The following is a 12,417-nucleotide window of genomic DNA, read 5'->3' as shown; positions in this document are numbered from 1 at the left end:
ATAAACTATAAAATATAATTAAAAAGTTAATTATTAATAATTGTCAATTTCGCCTGTATTTAACAATGTCAAACATATGTCATATGTTTAACCTGAAAATTGGTAGGTCCAAAACCTACAAGAATTTCACAATTTTAAACTTTTATTTAAATATTTTAACTATGTTAAACCAAACTATAAACAATCAAATCCGATCTTCAAAATATATTAAAATAATATTTTAAAAGATACACAAGAAATCCGCTGAATACTTGTCACTGGGGAGAGAATTTAACATATGGGAAAACAGGACAAAACAAAATCCCGGACATAATCTCTTTAACGAATTGAAACCTGCCAGTGCGGACATTGACGTACAGAAAGACTGGTACAAAAACAGGGTAATTTAAATCTTGTTTTTGTAGAGGTTTTCTCACAAAGCATAAATGATGGGCAAAAAACGGTGCAAAAGTAATATAGTGAATACCGTATACCACACGATTTTGAGATATGCATTACACAAAAAGCTTTTTAGTTAATCAGGATATTATTTTCCTTTATTAAAAATTATAGAATATGAAGAGTACAGGGGAAAAACAGTCACAGTCACAAATCTGTTGTTTGGAGTAATTCTAATTTTTAACTTTAAAACGGCATCCCATTATTTGCAAGTAACTAACCTAAAATGTGAATTTTTTTTTTCAGTAGGCATTGTTTTTATTAGCCTATTATAATCAAAACTAATATTTAAGGTATTAATTTTTTTAATAACTTCTAATTTTTACAATGTCATTAAAAACAATGGAAAAACAGTCACTGGAAGTCCAGTAGACACATTCAACATCAATCGAAGTCTATACTACTTAATATTGTTTTGAAACTGAAAAAGAAAAAGGTCTTTAAATCCAAGTTCCTGATACATCTGCTAATAAAATCTGCATTCCTCTGCAAGTATTAATAATTAATAGCTGTCAATTAATAGCAGAAACAGGCTACATTAGTGTCCAGTTTATGTACAGCATAATTTAATAAGAACCAAACATTTGCAGCTACTAAAATATTGTAGGTAATAAGAATAATAAAGTGCATTATAGTATTTAAAAATTGTGTTTACTCACTTCAAGCAAAGCAGTTATCAGGATCCTCATGGCATTCATCTGAGCTGGTTGAAACAGGCAGGTTTGTAAAAAATTCTTGAGCTGTCTGACCACAAAAGCGTTTTAAAACTTGAAGATCTTTGTATTTCGGTTCAGGCACAGGAATTGGATTGGTATAAAGTACACTGGGTCCCAAATTTTCATTATCTGATAAGCAGCTAATATCCATGTTTTTAATGACATGAGATTCGCAAGCACCATTATATGTATTACGAAGCTGCACTGTTTGTGAATTTGCTCTTGATATTTGCAGTTCTGAAATACTTCGAGCAGGAAAGGGACATTTCTTCCTATATATACCATCCAAATACGAGCTCCATTTACTAAAATCCTGAGTATGAGGTTCTGCAACAACAAAAGGAGATTGTTTTCACACGGGATTTGACACATATAGGTATGACCAGTCGGTTGAGTTTATGCACAAGTAAGTGTAGAAAGCGTATCAATGTGTAGTTTTTATTCTGACCAGCACAAGGATCGCAGAATAACTCAAGATGTCGAACAGTCTTAGGTAGAAAAGTTTCTAAAAATGAGTGCATCATAGAAACAACTTCGTCTAAACCATTTTTGGTAATTGTTTGATCATAAGTAAAAAACACAGTCTCACCGGTAGACAAAATATGAACATTGAAAATATAAAATGATAATTGCCGCCGGCAGTAAACATCGTTCGTTGACATATTTGGCACCGAAAGATTTTTCATAAAATCAAAGCCTCAGAATTAGCATGCTTTCGAGCACAATGCTTGGCTATTCGCTTGCGATCATAAAACGTTTGAGCTTTCTTTATATGTAATTGTCTTTCTGTGTTGAGTTGATTTATTTTACTTTCATCTTCTTTTCATCACCATTGTTACTCACTTTAATTTTTTCTTTAAGGCTGGACAGTTTTACTACATATTCTTCACACGCTGAACATGTATCACTTCTGGGATAACCGAAGGATATGTTGTATTTTGTTGTAAAGATCTGTCTGTATGTTTCATAGGAAACTTTATATGTAGGGCACTTTTCGTTATACATATTATGTAACTTTTTAATATTTAATTCTTCAGGCAAGTATAGTTTAGACGAATCATGACTGCTATAATGTGATCTTCTGCCTTTTAATAATCTTATATGTTTATGTATTTTGTTTTTTGTTTCATCAGTTAACGAATGAACCCTATTTTTGTGTTTTCCTCTGCCATCAGTTGGAGCCTCCCCATTAGTGAGAAGTGCCTTTTTTATCGTGTTTATACATTGGTTTGTAATGCCATGGATGAAAAGAAAAGCCTGATGAGATATAGGCGCTTCCGTCATTATAGTATCACTTATTACTCTAATTTTGTAGGAATATGAATATTCGCGTAAGTTACTCTCAATTTCATCTTTTCGAGGGCGTCTGCGTTCGATTGGTTTAACTGTTATTAAACCACTTGTCTATCTATCTCATCATGTAAATGTCTATCTTGCTCGTTTTTTACTTTCCTCCAAGAAGATTGAACTTTCGAAGAACTTTTTTTCTTTTATTTTCAGCAATGACACTAAAGCATTTCAAACGTATACATTTACAATCCTCACCTTCAATATGACTCACTGCTCGGATTTTTTTTGGAAGCGTCACTTAAATTACCGTATTTTGCACGCTTCTTTGCTCCACAAAGCTTTTGCTGAACATGTTCATTTTCATCACTACTTATATTTTCCATTGTTGTAATAAAATTTACACAATGAACTAAAATAAAATGTATGTTTGGGAAAGTTATAAAAACACAAACGAACACTAGAAATACTTGTAAAAAACCGAACAAATACAACAAGACCATGCTTTAAACGATAAAAATACAATACCGGCGACTTATAGGTACCTACTAAGTTAACCAAGCAAAAACATATAAGCTGCGCTGTTTATTGCGTTCAAACCATAGATGCCATCTGGACTTTGATTGTTGTTTCCTTTCTATCTGTGGACTCTGACTGTTATTTGCATGTACAGTATATTTTCAAACGTTAATAACTATGGACTTGGGCTATATTTTGCATTTTTTACATGTAAAATAGTTAATTCTGATGGTTTAGTACAGAATGGCGTGAAAAACTCAATTTTGAAAAAAATGTGACTTTGACTGTTTTTCCCCTTCATATGGTTTTTTATATATTTTCACCGTTCATATTGTAAATCATTAAAGCTTATTTAGTGTATATTTCTAAGTATAGAAAAAACTTTATTTGGCACAAACACTTTAACCCATATAACTTAATATATCATCATCATCATCACCCAGCCTTTATTTATCATGTCCACTGCTAGACATAGGCCTTCCTTAAACTCCTCCATTCTTTGTCATTTTGTGCTCTTTGTTGCCAATTTTTCGTGATACGCCTGGTGTCGTCAGCCCAACGTGTAGGTGGTCTTTTTCTACTACGTTTGTCTACTCTTGGCCTCCAATGTGTAATTTTGCTCGTCGATCGTGAGTCATGCATTCTCGCTAAATGGTCTGCCCAATTCCATTTTAGTTCTGCTATGCGTTCCACAACATTAGCAATACCCGTCCTTCTTTGCAGATCTTCGTTTCTTATTTGGTTCCGCAACGTCACTCCCAGCATAGATTGTTCCATTCGTCTCTATGCCACTCTCAATTTCGAAGCCGTAGTCTTAGGTAGAGTCATAGTTTCCGCCCCATAGGTCATGACATAGGTCATAGTCAGGCAATTCGCATTAGTCAAACACTTTTCTTTTTGAGGCTAATTGGTATGTTGGCCCTAAGTGTGTCTCGCAGTTTTCCAAAGGCTACCCACGCTAATGTAATTTGTCTTTGGATTTCGCATGTTTGGTTATTCCTGCTGATTCTTATTTCGTGACCCAAATACGTATATTTCTCCACCAGTTCTACCACTTTGTTCTAAATAGTTAAATTGTTATCGGGGACCATATTTGTCATAAACTTAGTTTTGGACAAGCTTATTCTGAGACCCACCTTCGAACATGCAAAGTCCAATTCATTTAACATATCTGTGGCTTCTCCTTAATTATCTGTGATAAGGACAATCTCATCTGCGTAACGGAGATGGTTAAGTTTTTCGCCGTCTATTATTACTCCTCTGTGATCCCAATTGACCATATTAAAGGCATACTCTAATGCCGTTATGAATAATTTCGGTGACAATGTATCTCCTTGCCTTATCCCACGTTATATTTTTATTGGTCGGGTTTTATCGTGTATTTTAACAGTCATAGTGGCGTTTTTGTAAATATTGTAAATAAGTTCACTATACCTATGGTCAATCCTGTTGCCATTCATTGCTTCTATGGAAGTGAAGACAAGAGGTTTGCTGTATTCTATAGATTTTTCAATGAGCGTCTTTACTGTATGAAGGTGATTATTGGTACCATCATTTGATCGGAATCCTGCCCGCTCTCTCGGTTGGTAGAAATCTAATTTTTTCTCTAATCTTAATGTCATAAACCTAGTGACGAGCTTGTATATTGAACCACATATACACAGTCTTATAGGTCTACAATTCTTTAGGTCCGTTATATCTCTTTTTTTTATGTAAAAGGATGGTTATAGCATTGTTCCATTCTTTGGGCACCTCTCTTTGCTACAAACATAGATTAAACAGTTTCCTTAATTGATTTAATAGCATATCTCCTCCATTTACGATAGCTTTTATTACAATTACATCCTCTCCTGGGGCTTTGTTACTTTTCATTTTTTTAATGCTGTTTAATCTTCTCGTCCACTTCCATATAATTCCTCTTCAACGACCTATATTAACTCGTCTCTACGTGATATTATTTCATTTTGCTTGTTCCTTAATTTATGAATTTCGCATTTCCCATTCGTTAGCTTTTTACGTAGAACTTTTAAGCTGTTATTTTCCTGTATAGTACGTTTAATATTATCGGTTTAACAACCAGGACATAACTTAATACAACCAGGACAAAATTGATTTTTTACCAATGTACTACGAGCCCAAAGTAATATAAATTATTTCTTTTTTATTAAGCAAATAGACACAAATATTGACAATGTAATATTTAGCATTTAATTTAATTTTATTCATTTGGCTAGACGAGCTTTACAGTCTGTAGTCAACACCCCGAGGTATGAGGGGTAGCATAAAGTGTATTAATACTCATAGCTAATCAAAAGCACCTAACGGATTATAAGGACCTTTATATTTCACTCTTTTTTAACTTTAGAGTTTAATCTGTCATATCAGCCTCTCTGGCTAACTCTTGTTTCTTCCAACCCTGAATGACTATTATGTTTCCAAGGGCAGACGGGTTACTATATTTCCTTCTACTACGTACTCTTGACAAAGGGAGAAAACCCTAACAGAAAATCCTGGTCCTTTTGCTGGGTTGGGGCGTAGGGCCTGCTCGTCTTCACCTGTGAAAAAATTTACTGCAAAAAACTTAAAAGACTTAAAAGGAAACCTGAAAAGCTAGAAACAAATCAATGAGAGAATTATTAGAGTATCTATTACGTGGAATGAGTACAATTTCGAGATCATTGGAATATATGCGGCATTAGAAAGTGCATTCGAAAAAGATAAATACAGTAGTCTCTCTCTATAACGATTCCCTATATAACGATAATTCCTCTATAACGATGAAAATAGTAAACGTTGGTTGGTTTGTCATAAGAACAATGTATTAATTCTTTCTCTATACCGATATCGTTCTCTCTTTATAGCGATAACTTTTTAGCGTTCAATAGTTGATGACAAATATGTTATTGTGTTTAAAGTTCAGACTACCTGATTCACGAGTGGCACGGTCATTGTCCAGCGGTTGTTTTGTTTTGCGCTTAAGGAAAGCGGCCACCCATTCTACTCTTTCTTATCAGAGAATTAAGTGACTTTCAAACAGAACTTTAAAATTTAAATTGAAAAAGTGCGTTGGTGGAAAGCTCTCTAAGGAACGCATTACAGTTTTAGTGGCCGCTAACATGACCGGTTCGGTGAAGCGAAAATTGTTAGTGATAGGGAAGTCGAAAAACCCGCGTTGCTTTAAAAATATAAAATATCTACCGGTGACCTATAAAGCAAATAAGAGTGCGTGGATGACCTCGGAAATTTTTGAAGAAGCGGTAAGAAAGTGGGATATCGAGCTTAAAGGGGAAAAAATTCTTTTGCTTGTAGACAATTATCCTGCTTATCCTGTATTGCGCGACCTTAAAAACATCGAACTCTGTTTTCTGCCAGCAAACAGAACGAGTGTCCTTTAGCCCATGGACCAAAGTGTCATCAAGAGTTTGAAAAGCCATTACAGGAAAAGACTTTTGATGGAATTGATTGAGAATAATGGAGATCTTAAACTAAACATTCTTGACGCCATCCTAATGACTAGTAAATCCTGGGACGGGGTGACGAGCAATACAATAAAACATTCCTTCAAACACGCAGGTACGCTGAAAGATCAAGGATTGACTGATAATGAAGATGACCTGCCATTAGATGTTTGGGCCAGACAGTTTGAACTTACTATCACCTACGGACCGGAAGAGCTAACAGATTTTGAAGAAGTTGATGAAAATGTAGCTACAGCATCTGGACTTTCTGACGAGGACATCCTGCAAGCACTTTGTGTAGAACAAGAAGAAAACAGTGACTCGGAAGTGGAAGCAGAGCCAGAACCAGCTCCGACCCCTAAGCAGGCATTGGATGCAGCAAAAGTACTGCATCGATTCTTCATACACCAGGAAGACGACATAAGTGCTGTGGAAGATTCGATGCGTCTTCAGGACAAGGTCAGGTCAGTTCTGTGGAAAGGGAAAAGAACAGACCAAGGTGACAGATTTTTTTGGTAATATAGGCTAAATATATTTTACAGTAGCATATTATTTTTTTTTATTGTACACTACACATGTTTTAATTGTACAGTCATTTTTTATACTGTATTGCTTATATTATTCGTTAATAAATCTATGCGGAATACAATGTTAATTCATTTATATTTGTTTTGATAATTTTTTTAAATTAAAATAGGTTATTTAGTACAGTATTATTAATATTACAGTACCAAATTTTGTCTCTCTCTGTATAACGATCTCTCCTTATAACGATAAAAATTCCCGGTCCCTTGCATATCGTTATAGAGAGAGAGAGGACTGTAAATATTCTACGAAACCTATTCAGAACTCATTACAATACAAATAGCCGCAAAGACATTGTACTGTTGGGGAATTTAATATTTAAAAATAGGGAAAGAGCTGAAAGAAAAGATATATAATAAAGGGAATGTTGGGTAAAACTAAAAGGGACAAACCCAGGAACGACATGATTAAGGAAAGAGTAGGGCAGGACTACAGTCTCAAAACAAATTTAAAAATACAGACAATGCATTGGTTTGGTCACCTAACACAAAGGCTATAGCTGTTAGAATTTAGGAGAAAAAAAGATGAAGGTAAACCAATGACAAGATGAACTTACTATATATTGTTCTGAAGCTATTTTCTTGTGGCATTTTAAAGTAATTACTATTTTATTGGGAATAAGCCATCATTGAAAGTTAAAATAAGTTTATTGACGTTTCTCCACTTCGAAAACCGTTCTCAAAATACTTTAATATACTTAAAAAAATTTTGTTTTTTGTTACTTGGTGAAAAATTCTTCTAATAATTTAATTTTATCTGCATATTTTTATTTTAACAATTTAGACATATATTATACATTTTAAAGTAGATGACTTGACAAATGACAAATGATATTGCCAATATTGCTGAGTTGCGTTCCTGGGATAACTTTATTTACATAGCATGTAATTCGTCTTTAAAAAGATAACCAGATGCCATGATGACAGTAAAAATCTCCTGTTAGTGATTCCATAGTAAATCATGAGTAGTTAGTTTACTCTCAATAAACACCAAATTCTGATTTTATATGATTGGTATTTAAAAAACATAAATGATGTATCCACGATATATTACTGACTTACTTATAGTGGTATTTTCATTTTATTAACTTCCTCTTTTAATATAAGTAACCAGATCCTACTACATTCTGCCGAGGAATTTGCGATAAAATTGGTGTCATTTAGCATAATTAGAGCAGCTTCTTTGATTTTTCTCTTTTTACTATCTGTTTCTTCTAGAACTATTGTAACGATATGACTATCAAAAATAATTGAAATACCATTATAAAAATAATACCTCAATCAACCATGGGAGCTTATTGTCTATGCTTCGCCTAGCTCAGTGTCTCAAGTGTGAATTAGTCTTGTCTTAAACTAGAAATTAAACCATGAACCCTTAGCTGATAGCAAATAAAACAATTATTTAACTAGACATATTTATTTAAAATAAAAAGATAATATTTAAGCAGCAAAAATCAACAATGCCAATGCTTTACAGTGAATAAACTTTGGATGGTACTTATGGCATCATGGCATCGATGGGCTGCTTGCTACCAATTATCTGTGGCTTCCCAATTAGATAATTAGGTCCTCCTGACAGCTGCAGTTAGGTCTTCCAGAGCATATTATTCCATATATTCTATACAATATTCTCTAATAAAGTCTTCTATACAGCAATAAGTTTATAATACAGCCAATAAAATCTTGAATACACTAAAATATAAGGAACAGCTTGTATTAGGGACACATCAAAGGGGGTTTACTTTCCTTGACATTTTACAAAATTACAATGAAACAAATAGTAGGTGGCAAGGATAAAACGAAATATAATTATTAATAAACTTGGTTAAATTTTGTTACGATTCCTACTGCACAAAATTGAAAAACGTGGATTCGAAAGAAATGAGGTTATGAATATTGAAAATGCTGTCAGAATTATAGAATATAGACTACAATGAAAGTACTCACCCCAAGAGAATTCTGCAGACCGTAAAATGAAGCTTATAATAATTTTTGACTTCTTTTATAAATTTTAAAAACAGGCCAAAAAAATATTTTCTCTACGTTAGAAAAGTTAATCGACAGAAAGTAGGGAAACTAAAATGAAGTTTGCACATATGACATAGAACGTGGAAACACATCCCCGGGTGGAAATCCACACCTCTGATAGAGGGAGCCCCATCGGATACGGGGGGGGGGGCAATGTTGCGAAGAGTTCGGAAGACCCAGTCTTATCAAAGCTCAACCAAAAATCGAAACGAAGAAAAGATAGAACATTCATATGTGCAACATGGAATATACAAGGATGGAACAAAAAGGCGACGGAAGTGATCAAAGAGTTTAAAGAAAGCAACATCGACTTACTAGTAACAACAGAAACCAAAAAGAAAGGAAATGGAACGGAAACAATAGAAGACCATATCCACTGCTGGAGCGGAGTTAATAAAGAATGTAGAGCAAAGGCAGCAGTAGGAATACTAATCAAAAATAGGTGGAAGAACAGGGTTAGAACATGGGAACCAATCAACGAGAGAATAATTAAAATGCATATAGACATATACGGTAAAGAGATAGTGATACTCGGAGTATATTCACCAACAGACGATTCTCCGAGAGTAGAAAAAGAACATTTCACGGAACAACTCCAGAATCAAATAGATCTAATTAAAAAGAACGTGGAGATAATTATAGCAGGAGACCTTAACGGCAGAACCGGAAGGAAAGAAAACGATAAAGTAGTGGGGAGATTTGGAGAGGATGAACAAAACGATAACGGAGAACGTCTGGTTGAATTATGAGAATTAAACAACCTAAAAATCACCAACGGATTCTTCATACATAAAAATATTCATAAATATACATGGACGCAAGAAACACGAAAGCTGAAATCGATAATAGACTACATAATAATCAAACAAGATACCACAACAAAGATCAAAGATGTGCGAGTCAAAAGAGGAGCAGAATGTGGAACGGACCATAGACTACTGACAGCAAAAATGGGCATTAATTGGAAATATAACAAGACCCCCTCCACAGAAGAACCGTTGAAGACTATAAGAGAAAAACAATACAATATAGAACTACTCCAAGAACAATCAATAAGAGAACTATACCAACAACGTCTAGACCAAAAATTAATAGAATTTAGATACGGCAACATCGAAGAAATATACGAGCATATAAAGGCGAGTATAAAGCAAGCAGCATTCGAAGCCCTTGGGGAAAAAGAACATATAACAAATAAACAGCACTATAATGAAATAAATGAACCAACAAAAAGAATAATTGAAGAAAAAAAGCAACTATACAGAAAATGGCTGACTACAAACAACGATGAAGTTTATAAAGAATATAGAGAAAAAGATAGAGAAGTGAAAAAACAAATAACACAGCAAAAGAATGAAGAATGGGAAAGAATCTGCTTAAATATTGAAACATATATAGGAGGTACAAGAACTTCGGAGTCATGGAAAGTACTGAGAGGATTAAAACAAAACTCAAAAGAAAAAACTAAATTGGGAAATATACAGGACAAAGAATGGAAGGACTACTACAAGGAACTATTAACAGAACAAAGATTACAATTCATTGGAAAAGAAAACAGGCGAAGACGAAGCAGATTCCCACAACAAGAAATAGAAATAACAGATAGGGAAATGAGAACGGTCATAAAAGCAATCAAAAATAAGAAAGCACCGGGACCTGGAGGCATCTCACCTGAGCTTATAAAATACGGATCAAAAAAATTACACCGGATGATACAATGGATATTTCAGAAAGCCATAAATGGAGAACAGCTCCCAAAGGAATGGACGGCGGCATATATGACATCTATATTTAAGAAAGGAGATAGAAAACGATGCGAAAACTACAGAGGAATAAGCGTAATATCATCAATAGGAAGATTATATGGGAAGATACTGCGAGAAAAGATAGAGCAAGCGATAAAAGGCAAAATCGGGGAGGATCAGGCAGGCTTCACGGCAGGAAGATCATGCATAGACCACATATACACACTGGAACAACTGTTGGAAAAGAAAAAAGCAAAAAATAGAGATATACACTTGGCATTTGTGGATCTGAGAAAGGCGTATGACTCTGTACCAAGGTCAGAACTATGGGAGGCAATGTACAAATTAGAAATACAGACGGAACTCATAGAAGCTACAAAAGCTCTGTATAAAGAAAATAAAGTGTCCATTAAAATGGGAACAAGAATCATAGGAGACTTCACCACAACAAAAGGGCTCCTGCAGGGTTGTTCCACATCTCCAACCCTATTCAAAATATACTTAGAGAAAGCCTTGACTACATGGAAAAGAAAATGCGAAGGCATGGGAGTACCGGTACGGAACGAATACCTATATACGTTAAGTTTTGCAGACGATCAAGTAGTGATTGCACAAGACCAAGACGACCTCAGCTACATGATGAAGAAACTACAAGAAAAATATACCAAGGCTGGCCTAGATAGTAACCTCGCGAAAACAGAGTACCTATCTACAAGTGAAGAAGACATAGAAGATTTACAGATTGATGACAACGTAACAATCAAAGGAAAGGATAAATTCAAATACCTGGGGTTTATAATCACGAAAAAGGCAACAACAGAGGAAGAAATTACACAAAGATTAGGACAAACAAGAACAGCAATCCGACAACATAACTCAGTATGGTGGGATAGACACCTAAATATGAAGACAAAAACACAAATTTATAAAACATTAGTGCGAAGTATTATGACATATGGGGCCGAAAATTGGATCATAAACAAGAAAAACAGCAGTAAGATAATAGCAACAGAGATGGAATGCCTGCGAAGATGCTGCAGAGTAACAAGAATGGATAGGAGAAGTAATGACGAAATAAAGCAAAGAACATCAATAGAAACAGACATACTAACATATATAGAACAAAAAAGACTAAAGTGGTATGGACATGTAAGAAGAGCTAGCGACAGCAGATGGATAAAAAGAATAACCGAATGGAGCCCCATAGGAAGGAGGAAAAGAGGACGACCCCGAAAATCCTGGAGGAACGAAGTAGACTACGCCATGAGTAAGAGAGGACTAAACGATGGAGAATGGAACAACAGAGAGAGATGGAAACGGTTGAGCGAGGGAAGGCAGTGAATACTGTAGAATCCCTAAATATATATATATACATAGAACGTATGCCTATGACGGAATAAGCTCTTCTGTCAACATAAAACAGAATATTTAGTCTACCGGGTAGAGAGAGAAGGCAAATATTAATTCTACGGGACAGAAAGAGAAAGTACCAACTGCTTTTTGAAGAAAAAAGAGTAAAAAACGAAATTGAAGGTAAAGGAACTAATAAGTTAATAAAGAAATAAAAATAAAATATTTATTCAAATATAAATTAATAAAGATGTGACGTTTATAACGTTACACTATATTTGAATCATTCCAC

The sequence above is a fragment of the Diabrotica undecimpunctata genome, chromosome 4, assembly GCF_040954645.1.
Source record: "Diabrotica undecimpunctata isolate CICGRU chromosome 4, icDiaUnde3, whole genome shotgun sequence".
Classification (NCBI taxonomy): domain Eukaryota; kingdom Metazoa; phylum Arthropoda; class Insecta; order Coleoptera; family Chrysomelidae; genus Diabrotica; species Diabrotica undecimpunctata.
This window is presented reverse-complemented; position numbering follows the sequence as displayed.